Here is a 13,434-nt window from a genome sequence, read left to right on the forward strand (position 1 = left end):
CAGAAACAACAGCAAATCAAGAAATCGTTTTACCTACATCACATTGAAGAAACCCAATCAAATAGGTAACCACTAATTTAATCCTTTTACCTATATCACCGCATCTATACAGTTCGATTTCAGCTTGATGATTTTATAGCTTTAAATTGCTCTGCACTTCTAAGATTTTGAAAAATAAAGATATGCCATAGGTGTATTGGTTTACTAATAAAACAGTTTCAATCATTACTCTGTATCATTTTATTGTTAGCTTTTCTTTTCTTTTTTAAAAGAACGATGCAATAATTATTTGAAAATTTGTGCATACCTGTTGATTTGGTAAATGTATCAAATAAAATGTTAACCGGCAACGTGCCAATTTGGAAAAGGTTTTTTTTTAACAGGAGAGGTTCTTACATTTTGCATAACCCCAACACAGGGGTGCGAGTGTTTATAAACCAACATTGTTAGATAGTAGACGCACCGGAGAAGACCAAAAGCAGATAAAATAGCGGAGGGTGGTTGTGGCTGTGGTGATGATGGCGGCGGTGGTGGTTTTGGCAGGGGTGATGATGGCGGAGGGTGGTTGTGGCAGTGGCAGTGGTGATGATGGCGGAGGGTGTTTGTGGCAGTGGTAGTGGTGATGGTGAAGGTGATGGCGATGGTGGCTGATTGGTGATAGAGGTGGTTGTGGTGGTGGTTTTTTAAAGGAGAGAGAGTAGAGAGAGATGTGTCTGGGTCTCATGTATTTATTATAACAAGAAGGGTATTTAGGCTATTTCTGTCATAGCCTCCGACCCCTCCCCAGGAGCGGGAGCCGTGAGCCAGTCAGATGGCATCGGTGTTTATTAATTTGGCAGCGGAAAGTTTCATCAGGACCGTAGTTAGGAAATATTTTTTATCAGAGTTAAACACCAAAATGTTTAAAATAGATAAATGGGACAAAACCCGATTTCTAATTATTGAAAATAATTCTTCTTTTTATTTAGGTAACTTTTATAGCCACTTTTCTAAGCCTTTAGTGCTCATCTCCAGCTGGCTTTTATAGCCTTCACACTAAGTTACCTGTAACACGTGTTTAAAACATTTTATCAGCAAGAAATACCGGTGAGTGCATCACATTTAATCAAAACAGGTTTATTCATTTTACAGCATTGAGGGGGATCTCGCAATTACATTTGTTTATATTTCTACTTTAATTACCACCCACGGTACTGTCAATCCATGACTGGTGGTCATGTTACTACTCACAGTTAGTAACAAATTTTATATACAAAACCCCAACATATCTACGATAATTGTAGCATACAAATACTCAATCACTGTTAATTATAATTTAGAACAATTGAGGTTTTGTAAAAACAATTTACAAAAAGATTTCACAAAAAGAGGATTACTCACAAATAGTGAGAGAAAACAAGATGTACTCACATTGATAAATTTAGGTGTTTCTACAGTCTTTCTGGTAATATTATGGCTTCCTGATAATAATATAGTTTCCTGGTTAAGTTAAACATTGCATATGTGTTAGTAAAATAACCCAAACTGCATTAACCGTACAACTCGAGACAGAACTCCAATGACTGAGTCAGGCAATGCCTTGACATGCATTACGGAGTCCTAAATCAATTGGGTGTACACACGAGACAGAATTCCAATGACTGAGTCGGGCAGAGCCGACATGCATTACGGAATCCTAGATCAATCGTGTAGGGTAATAGCAGGGTTATAATACTTACAACCAGGCAGAGCTTCGCTTCTTAGGGGGTATTATTTCCCGAGAGTTTTAGCTATTCAGAGAGTTGAGAGAGTGAAATAGAAAACTGAACAATTTGCAAATGCCTACTTCTGCCCCTTATATAGCTGTTCGGACAGTCTGTTGCGCCCCGTGACAGACTCCTCTTCATCTTTCGCGCCCCTCGTGGGCCTTAAAGGGGGTTTAGGGTTTGCTGAGTCACCGGTGAGGTTGACGCGTGTCCTGACACGTGGCATTCAGGGTGTCAGCCAAGCAACCGGCTGTCACGCCCCGCGACAGCCTTGTCTTCGTCTGTCGTGGCCCGCGAGCGAAGCGAAAATCTTGTTTTTCTTGATTTCCACAAGTAAGAAGGTATCTCGGGTCTGTTTTTCACGTATGGGATGTATTTGGGAATGTTTAGGGTCACGTTAAGGGTTCCAGGAAAGATGTTATCTATGGTGGTAACTGAAGGAAGTACGTGGCTTTAATTTTGTTAGATTTGTTGTTATCTCTATTTGCCTACCTGTATTTAGATATCTTTGCAAATATATATAGGGGTGTCTTAATAATTTTTAGGAGAGTTGTTATAATTTCACACCAACTTAACTAAGAAAACTAACCCCCATCCATGTCAGGGACTATCTGAGAACGAAATTGCAAAAGTTAGGGATCATAGCTGTAATTTTAGAAAGTTAGGGACTAAAGGTGAAAAATGGGCAAACTACAGGGATTATTCGGGCACTTTTCTCTAATAAAACGAATGATAAAGGGAAGGTTTTACCACTAGACTATGAACAAACAGTGTGAACAATATTATAATTATGTGTAGGGAGCTCGATTAATCTATTAAGATATTGTTTATTTGACTAAAAGTTAATAAAAAGATTTTAAGAATCAGGAGTAGGGTGATGGATCCCATAAAGATTTAGGTGTTGTTTGTTTTTTCAGAGGTAAAACGTCTGCAGTCTGCGGACCACATCTGCAGACATCTGTAGCTGAAGAGGGGGACCAAACCTCTGTAGTCTGCAAGAAGAAGACTGTTTGTTTTTTTAACTTATACAATACTGAAATAATATTCATACACAACACTCGATTTAAACCAATCTGATCACACGAAACCACAAAATTAACATCAAATCATCCCTTACAATTTAGCAACACACAAAGATCTCAAACTAAACACAATTCAACTTACATTTCATTAAATTCAACAAAAAAAAGTTTAAAACCAAATCTATATCTGATTGTTACTTTCACACAAACTAATAACACATCAACAATTAAATTAAACCCATAAAGCACAAACAATTGCAATTATGAAATTAAATAATTGGAACTCGATGAGTGCTTACAGCGATTCAACTTTAGCATTCCTTTTCTACCTTATCTTTTTGCATCTTTTTTTAAATGAGATTTCTTTGAAATGGAAAACAAGATATAGTGGAAATCAGAAAGCAAACAATACCTTCAGTTCAGTTCCCCAAATCAAGAATCAACAAGTAATAACTCAGGGAAATCAGAAAGCACATAAGCATAACTCACAACAACTAAAACACAATAACTTAGGGCAGCAACGACAGGGTTTCGGCGGCGCGTGGAGGGAAGGAGGAGGGGAGCGATGGCTGTGTGGAGGGGAGAAGGGAGGAGATGGAGAAGGAGCTAGGGTTTTTTGGGGGTGATTGTGCTTGAGTTGGGAAAAAAGAAAGAATGAGAAGAGGTTTGAAGACATGAGTCCACATCTGCCCCAAGAAGAGGACGCACAGACCTTTTTTAATGAAAGGTATTCTAGAAAACAAACAGTCTTCAGACACAAAAGTCTACACGTGGTCTGCGCGAGCAGACATAAGAGGTGATGAAGCTCTTCTTGAAAAAAACAAACAGCCCCTTAATTTTATATCAATACCGACCAAACCTTCTAGCTGAAGTCGAGACCTAAAAGATCCGAATGGATAATCTTCTCCCCAAAATAACCTTAGTTAGGGTCGCCGTCACCACCCAAAATTCCCAAATTCCCAGCCATCTATTTTCGACTTACAAAGATTGAACGATGGCATTGATTATCGAACTAAAAAATTACCTTAAAACAAGATTAAGCATCAACATAGAGACGTGGTGTTGGTGTGTTGCGATGAAGCGATCACGACCCTTTTTCACTCAAAAGTTCGTTTGATGGTGTTATCGGGATTAATACGTTAAGAGATTTGCAACAAGGTAAACCGTTTCAACTCAAAAAAATGATGTCACTTATAGTCGATTTTTAATACGTTAAGAGATTTGCAAATGTTGATTTGATAATCCCACAATGATACGCCGTTTTAGAAATGGAAGAGCCTTGTGATAAATTTTAGAATTCATTAAATGGTTTCACCAAAAGTTCTATGGCATTAATCTATTATTAAATTCAAATCAATTGTGTTAGATTTTTCGTATTTAAATCAACCAACAAATAAACATATATAATACATATATGTTATCACCCGTGAATACTCACGAATTCAGATATTTAAGTTTATTAAACACAACAGTATATATATTTAAAAAAAATGAATAATGCGTGAAGAATAAGGTAAATTAATTAAATGTTAATGTCTTTGATAACCCGTTTACAAGACGTGTGACATAAACCATTATGTTGATCAATGTTTCTTAAAAGCATTAGTGGAACACCCAACTTTAAAACTAATCTATGGTTTGATAATCCAGAAATTTTGGTATTGTTTAACACGTGAACATTTAAATCTTTAAAAATTGACCATTGGTAGATAAGGGTGCTGAAATTCTAAGCAGCTAAACTAAAGATTGGATAAGAAAGTTCTTCAATACTGACTTTCATAATTAACTAAGAACAACTATATTAAATAACATGTACCTATAACAAAATGGGTTATTAGATTATTATAAAAAAATATTGAACAAGGCCGAAAGGAACACAAAATGGATTCAGAAAAATGAAACCATATGAGGCTTAGGAGCTAAACAAAACCTTATGCAGAACACAAATAATCAAAACAAATCGATGGAAAAATTTGGTGAGATTATTCTTTTAATATAAATGAAGATGGTGATTAACCAATTTTAGGAGGTAATTAAGACCAATCAACATAATAACTAGGATATTCTAAATTTATATAAAAAAACAATATTAAACCAAATTTCGGTTTCAATACTATGATGAAAATTAATTATATGCTTATCTAAACTCCAATAAAATTAATACATGAAATAAATATAAATTGATCTTTACAATAATTATTTCTATTGTTAAAAGTCTAATAACAAGGAAACAAAATTAAATCAAACAATAGAATCACAATGATTTAAAATAAATAATACATCTTCAAAACCATTTGAAATATATGAATCAAAAGTGCTATTAATAACATGAATTAAACAAATAGTATATATTTTTTGGAATCATAAAAGCCGCAACTTCAGGTAGAATCCACATCGTCTTTTTCATCACTAATCCGACGTTTGGTTGAAGAGCAAGCTAAAGAGGAATCGATGTCAGAGACTTCATAAAGATTTCATTTAAGAGATTTAGGTTTATGTTCCTGTAAATACATAAACAAAAGGTTAGATTGTTATGATTGAAATACAAATTAGTATAAAAATAACACATTTTAAAATTATGATATATAGGATATTCTTTGAAATGTTATAATTATATGTTCAATCTTAAACTTATTTTTAAGGTCACAAAAAATAGATTCATCATCAGATTTATGGGTAATCCAATACACTTCATCTAATGTTTGAAATTATAGTCGATAACATCAATCTTAAAAGCAAAAAAGTTTTCCAATTAATGAGTTCAGTTGATGTTGATGTCACGACACCTTCCTGTAAACATTGTAATAAATTGTTAAATATCATAATTTTAAATTAATAATATTAAAGAAAAATTAAAAGTAAATGTATTTAGAAAATGCACACAACCAATGTGTTCTCCTCTAGCAAGTGCTTTGAAGATTTTTTTAATAATCTGAGAAGCTTGATCAATGACATAAGATAACTAATATTGAATCATTGGTGTCCTCAACATAAATCTTGATCTTAAACCTAGGTTGAGGCTCAACAACATGTTAATGACAATTCTTATTAAAACACACGTATTCATCAAAGAACCTAAAATCAACAAAATCATCTTGTGCAGAGACTTCAATGTATCTAATTCCACCTCGAGTGTATATGTAGGGTACCACATATAGTGCCAACCAAAACCTTTTCCAATGGCTTTGACAGTACCCAACATAATCACAGATTTTGGCTATAATCATTAGAAACAATTCTGTTAAGTTTATTTATAAATAGATTGAATAAAAATTAAAAGAAATGAGGTTACCTCCATTATCTCCCAAACATCGCCAATGTTAATAAAAGCAACACTGGTAGGAAAATGACAATCAATCTGTATGCGGTTTGTACACATAATAATTTGTACACACACTTATTAAAATACAATAGAACATAAAATCTGTCAAATATATAAATATTTTACATAATGATTCTTATTTAAGATTAAATAATTAGATTGAATTGAAAACCCATATATTATAATACAATATGTCCAATTAAAATTGATTAATATTGTTATTTTTAACATGACTACTAAAAAACAATCATGACAATAGCTTAAGAGATTGTAATTGATTTAAAAAACATAAAACCAAAGAAAATAAATAATTTTAAAAGATAAAAAGTATTTTGATTAATTTGTTTTGTTTAATATCATTTAGCAATTTAATGAAATTTTATAAATAGAAGTAATTTGTTAAGTTAATAAAATGTCATAAAATAACATAACTTAATCCCAGAATTAGATGATTCTTCAAACATTTTTTACTAATTTGGATTTGTTCATGTAACATTTTTTAATAAGTTTTGTAAATGGTAAAAATAGTTTCATTCGAATTTGTAACATTTTTAAATAAAACTCAAATACATTATTTTGCAATGTCTGATTCAATAAAATATCAATATGTTTAAATACTACATTATAAATGTTAGGTTTGACTATTAACTTAAATTTATCTACATATTTGTATGAATAATGTTAAAAGTAAATATCACTAATAAACGCATAACCCAAATTATTCCAAACATTTTATTATGTCAAGAACATAATAAATCAACAAAAACATTAAAATGCACCACAATGTGAAAGATAAACACCAAAATGTATTAAAAAACAATTCATCAAAATGAAATCTAATGAAACACAGTAGTTCGCCATCTTTGGAATCAAAAGTGTGACAACTCCATCAGCCTCCACTTAATCTTTTTCATCTCCAATCCGGCGTTTTGTTGAAGAACAATTTAGTGAGTCTATTACCTCATAGACTTCATGAAGGTTATGATTAACTTCACTAAAAGATGATAATTTTGGATTACTTTGAATAACATTAGATATAGGCGTTGAATTATCTCAAGTATAAGATATTTCATCATACAAACAAATACATAAACATAGTTTTAAAAATGGTAACCAAAACTATAAAAAAATTATCAAAAATTTATTTGATCTAAACTTCGAAAGTTCATGAGGATTAGATTGAAGTTCCGACATAGGAACACCAAATGATTCTGATTGTACATGCTAAAAGAATACAAATAGAGAAATTATATTCATCATTAGAAAACATATTCGTAAATCTAATATTTTACATGATGAATATTAAATTTAGTATAAAGAGCAAATATTATTTCCGGATCACTTGTTATCATAGAAATGCCATAATTCTTAACTGATGCTCAATGTTAAATGTTGACACATTGGGAAAACATTTTTTTTTGCCAACCAAGATGTCAAACGTCTCCGGATATGATTTGAGAATCCCTCAAGAATTCAAAACTTACAATACGTGAGTAAAATCAAAATACATAAAATATCAAAATGTACATATTTTGCATTTTGTAAACACCTATCGAAAATTCCAAATAGTGTAGGGAAATGAAAAAATAACATATATTATACATCTTTTATATAGGAATAAAATATAAAAATTTTATTTTTAAAACATATATAAATTTAATTTAGGAAATTAAAACATTTTGAGTAACAATAATTTTGAAATACAAAATGTATTTAGAATCTATTAAAAGGGTAATTTAGGAAAAGATATTTCAATTAAAAGATTTTTCTACTATACAAAATAAAAGATGCTTACCAAATTCAAAATTTTTTAATAAAAATAAATTAAAATAATATAACATCCACGCTTTAAAATTAAAAGTTTGTAAAATAATAACTTGATTGGTGTTAATCTCGTCCATAATATATTACCACCATAGTTACACATATTTTATATTCAGCCATAAAGAAATAAAATAAGTTTAGGTTATAAGGTTTTTAAATTAGTAAGTTAATAAATGAAACATACAAATTAAAAAAATGATTGATGTTGATTTAGAAATTGGTCATAAAAACATATTTCAAATCTATCAATTATACTAAAGCAAAATAAAGGTTGACCATTTGACCATGATGTGGCAATGGTCTTTGGCCAGATAATTGTGTTTTAGGCGCCAATTTCCTTTTCCTCAATCCTCCTTCACTTTCACGAGCGGCAATTGCTATACAGCTTCACAAAACATAGCTTCTCTCTCCAATCAATTCTGTCAAAATTATTCAATACTTTCCTTTCTCAAATGTATTTCTAATAGAAAGACCATAAATGTTACGTATCATTCATCTTATCTCCAATCTGTCACCATATTCGATTGAACACTGGCAATCAAAATCGATGAAGGAAACGTGGGGTTGTGGTGGTGCAGATCTGGCTGGAAAAACGTTTTCAGATCTCAAAATCATGGTGTTAGTGGTGGTGACAGGTGTTTTCTTTCGATCAATCTGTCTATGATTATTCAAGCCTAAATCATGGAAGGGATTATTTAACCCCAAATCTTAACCGGAGGATCTGGATTAGGTATGTATAGCGCTTCTCTCAATCGTGAAGGGCTTTTGTATAATGATGTTTATCTGTATTCTAATTTATTCGTATGATTTTCTTCTCCGATCTGTATTTCGTATTTCCTTATTTTGTTATTTTCGATTTGTATCTATGATCTCCGACAGACCCTACCGCTGTTGAATTATTGTCTATTGATTGATATTGATATTATTGTTTGGATTTCCATCTCAGTTTGTGTGTACTGATTACGTTATTGGTGTTTAGAGGCTTCGATAAGTGATGATCAAGAACCCTAATTCTCTGCCTGTCTTCTACAAGTAAGGATTTTTTTCTCTATCTTTAATGTTCATCTGAAATCTTAATTCATGTTTGATGTTTTTCTTATAAGTTCATCTATTTAATGTTTAAAGTATTGAATCGTCTCTGAAATCTCAAAGGGTGTATTGGTGTTTGAAGTTCTTGAATCATGATTGTCTTTGAAATCTCAATTCTGCAATGATTTAACACGACCATTCGATTTCAGCCTAATCGTAAGTCCTCTCCATCCTTCCCTCTCGGCACATACATTTGGGAATTGATTTCCTGATTTCAGATCTGCTTTTATGCTTCACCTTCTCTTATTCGAATAACCATTGCGAATTTGATTTTGTGCATCAGGGTATAGTACAGATATAGTGTCATGGAACATCAACGTGGATACTGTTTTGAGTTAGACTGTTGTTTTATGTTAATGAGATGCTATTAGTTCTTTTTTTGGTGAAACTATTGCTTACTCAAATGGATGGTTAAGTTATGATAAGTTTAATACACTTCCTTTGATGCAAACTATATATAAGTTGAATTTTGGGTTATTGGGTTATTGTTCAGTCTCAGAGCTTTAAGACATTTAAACTACACAATTTCATTAATTATAGTCTCACGTAGGGGTGGTAATCGTGTTGAGTTGGCGGGTTGCAGGTTGGCGTGTCATTTGAAAATTTTTATTTGAATTTGGCGGGTTGGCATGCCATTATTTATAATCTTAAGGTAAGGGTGGCAATAAACTCTACAAACAATTCTTTTTTGTTTTCTTTTAGAGCTTTTTCATGCCATTAAAATTTGCTAGAACATGTTAAAAAATTTTGGTGTTCATAACAGCAAAATCACCTTCAAAGTCTACTAAAAGTATTTACTCAAACCTATTTCTAGATTTTTGGCTTTGCTTATTCTTCTTATATTTTTATTTGAGGTGATCTAAACATGATTTTTATACTAAGTGCAGTATTTAGTAGGTTGGATGTTTGCTATGACAACCTACAATGAAAATGCTATTACTAATGCTCTTTAAATTTAAGCCACTAAAGGTATTCAGTTCTATTTTTTTTTTTTGTGTATGGTGAAATTAAGTTTATGATTGTGAATTATTATATTATTAATCATTAAATGAACTCAGTCAAATATAGAAATGGTTCAAGGAGTACACTACATAAACATGTATGGGGTAGTGATCAAAAGTATTGTAGGCTTTGAAGAAAAAATGTACAAGTTGCTATCAAAACACTTAATATTTATATTTTAATATCTTTTTTTTTTCTATTTTTTTCTAATCACACAAATCTATAAATTGTTATTTTTCAATTTATAAACAAAGTTTTTTCTGCTTCAAGGTGTTCGTCATGTATTTTTTTTATCTTTAGGCATTGCAAAATTGGTGTGTTAGGCAAGTTTGGTTGTGGTTCACATTGGGTTTTGGGTCAAAACTGGCATTGCAAAATGGGTGTGTTTGGCAAGTTAAATTACGATGATGATCTTATTTTTTAAATAAAAGCGTTTAGGTGGTTTTACCTATTTCACTGAACAGACACTATGCTCAAAAAAACGTATCTTTATGCCTTTTATAAGTGGGTCGATTTGGGTATATAATGTATCTCTTTGGGGCAAATTGGGAATTTGTTCGGGTCAAACTATCAAAGTCAAAAGAACAATGTTACTCTTCAAGTAACTACAGATTCATTCTCTTTCGTAGTGATTTTGTTTTTTAATGGTCTTTCACAGGCTGATCGATATGGTGCAGAATGGAAAGGGAGGCTAGAACTTTCAACTTGACGCTTATAATTGAGAAACATAGGCTGATCGATATTATGAACTATATCTGGTAAGTCTCCAGTGACCTGTGTGATTAATATTATTGTTATTGTTATTATTACTATTATTATTATTATTATTATTATTATTATTATTATTATTATTATTATTATTATTATTATTATTATTATTATTCGTCTCGGGCATTGTGTTTGGGAATATTTCAGAGTCAATGTGAATGCCCTCTTGGTTGAGGAATTAAGTGTTCCTGAGCATCTTCGCTTCAAAAAACTGGTTGATGGAACGTAAGTACCAACAGAATTAGATTTTAATTTAATTAGTTAACCAGCAACAACTTATGCTTTGGCTTTCATATGTTATTGTTTATCAAATAGATAAAGGTCAATCATTGAATAAAAGTGTAGGCTGATTACTGTTAGAGAAGACCTTGGAAAACACACCAAGAAATGGTGCAGGCTAGGTTGCGTTGTTTGTGACAAAAACGATTAGTGCCACCAGTATTGATGCTGCTAGACTTCATGCCATACGGGTACTTGAATGTTTGGAGAAATATATAACTGAACATGCTGCTGGTGATGCAGGTACTAGAAACCCTTCACAAATCCATAAGTATCTTATTTGGTAGTACTATTAAACTTATGATTTATGAATCATATTCAGGTACACATTCGGTTATCTCCAAAGAAAACAGCTTTGTACAAGCAAAGGAGCAGAGTTCATATTATTACTCTTCGATACCTGTGATCCTTCTATGAAAACAATACTTGAGGTGATTTAGATTTACTTTTGTATATTATAATCTTAATCTTGGTTTTAAAATGCATGCATCAGAAGCGCACATGATTTGAACAAATTAGACTGTTGATTTAACAAATGGGTTTGAGTATATGAAAAATTAGACCAATGGTTGAACAAATCTTACTAGAGATGATGAGTAGCGATGAGCTCTGTACCAATCGCTACTGAAAATCCCAAAAAAATGGGTACCGGTACAGTACGGTTCGGCACCGGTATGTAGCGGTATTTGAAGGTAAAACCGGTACCGAACCGATATGGAAAACTTAGACCATCGATTGGACAAATCTTACTAGAGATGGCGAGCAGGATTGAGCTTTGTACCAACCAATACCAAAAATCCAAAAAAAAACGGGTATTGGTAATGAAAGTACCCGGTATTGACCGATATTTGAAGGTAAAAACCGGTACATGAAACACTAAATTTCAGTACCGAATCGGTACCAAAAATCGAGTCAGTTTGAGAAATTTGATACCAGTACCATTTATTCATCTCTAATGAGGAGAACATCCATTATTTTTGTGTTCAAAAGTTAACAAATAAAAGAATTTTATTCATAAATAATTTTATGATAAAGATAGCCTTGCATACATGATGCGCACACATAACATATAGGCCTATGCGATCAAAACACACTGGGGCGCCACACACTTTTTTAACACCAAGATCTTAGTCATGGAGAATTAGAATAGTTGATGATAACTAATGGACATCTTAATAGGTGATTTCGTTTCCCCTATTCTTTAGTGTGTTATTTTCATTATTAGTTCTCGATGCTGATGTTGGCACAAATGATAGTGTTTTAAACTATTTCAAATTTGGTTCCAATCTAGGGTAAGTTCTAACGTAAAAGTACATAGCTATACAAAATATATTTATGTAGAAGTCATGTTCGCATTGTTTCTTGGTTATGCTCCCAAGTACGTTTAACGAGTCAAACTAGGAGGCTGACGAGAATCATTATTTCTTCAAATTTCTTCTAAACAAAAAACTAAGATAATATGCTTACAGAGATTTTATGATTTTGATAACAATCTGATTTTTTTAAGTAACTTGATTTTAACCATTGGGGTTGCTGGCCCAATGGGAGAAGCAAAACTTTTAGGACCACCTAAATTGGGGAGGTTATGGGTTCAACTCCTACAAGGAGTAAATAGAAAATTCGCCGTTCAAAAAAAAAAAAAGAGTAACATGATTTTAGGTCTTGTGCGTTAATAATACATATAGATCAATTTTTTACCCCCCCCCTCCTTTTATCACTTATCGGTTTGTGGTAATCTTATGTAATTTTGTTCCTTTCAGTCAAGGGGTACTGCTATCACTGTTGCAGCAATTGGCATGTGATATTGGGAATGATACATCTAAGAAACTTGGTTGGATGATGGATCTGGTGGTGGTGATTAAACCAACTGATGGGATCATCACAATGTATATAAGGCCGATATTTGAACAAGTGTACTCGATCAGATGATTGTTCCCACAACTTTAGTTGCTGAGCTTTCCAGTATTCGTGTGGTCACGAAACTCATAAACTCGACGTTAAGGAGCATGTAAGTAATTTAGAGATTATTAGAATTTTTGTAATCAGAATTGGACATTTTGGTTTCACTTAGTATTTTTTTTTTTTTTTTTTTGTAGTAATTCTTCAGTATTAGCTTTGTGTTTTAACCACTTCACACAACACCACGTTTGATGACATTTTTCATGATAGTTTAACCATGGACAGGTAATAACGGCCCGAAAGCATTATCTTCCAAACTAATTTTATTCGTAGGGATTGGTGGTTATTCATTCTTCTTTTGGGCAATATGCTAAAAGAAAGTATGTTTCCAGTAATATGTTGCTAATAAACTTAGGATAAGTAGTGACTTGGAAAGTATAAATTTCGCTACGGAACAAGAGTTTTAGGTGATAAGAGGCGGAGT

General features: G+C 32.2%; 1 long non-coding RNA gene across 8 annotated transcripts; it reads left to right on the top strand.

Annotated features, from left to right (window-relative positions):
- The first annotated feature begins 8,417 nt into the window (after window positions 1-8,417).
- LOC110867925 lies at window positions 8,418-13,141 on the top strand. Of its 8 annotated transcripts, XR_004863332.1 has the most exons (9): window positions 8,418-8,643; window positions 8,860-8,945; window positions 9,039-9,654; window positions 10,663-10,762; window positions 10,920-10,997; window positions 11,118-11,294; window positions 11,374-11,482; window positions 12,125-12,230; window positions 12,812-13,141. It is a non-coding gene; the product is annotated as an uncharacterized LOC110867925 (long non-coding RNA). The 8 variants fall into 8 exon arrangements; XR_002552016.2 differs by lacking the exon at window positions 12,125-12,230 and having other exon boundaries at window positions 11,113-11,294; XR_004863327.1 differs by lacking the exon at window positions 12,125-12,230.
- The last annotated feature ends 293 nt before the right edge of the window (window positions 13,142-13,434 follow it).

This window comes from Helianthus annuus, chromosome 7 (assembly GCF_002127325.2).
Source record: "Helianthus annuus cultivar XRQ/B chromosome 7, HanXRQr2.0-SUNRISE, whole genome shotgun sequence".
NCBI lineage: Eukaryota > Viridiplantae > Streptophyta > Magnoliopsida > Asterales > Asteraceae > Helianthus > Helianthus annuus.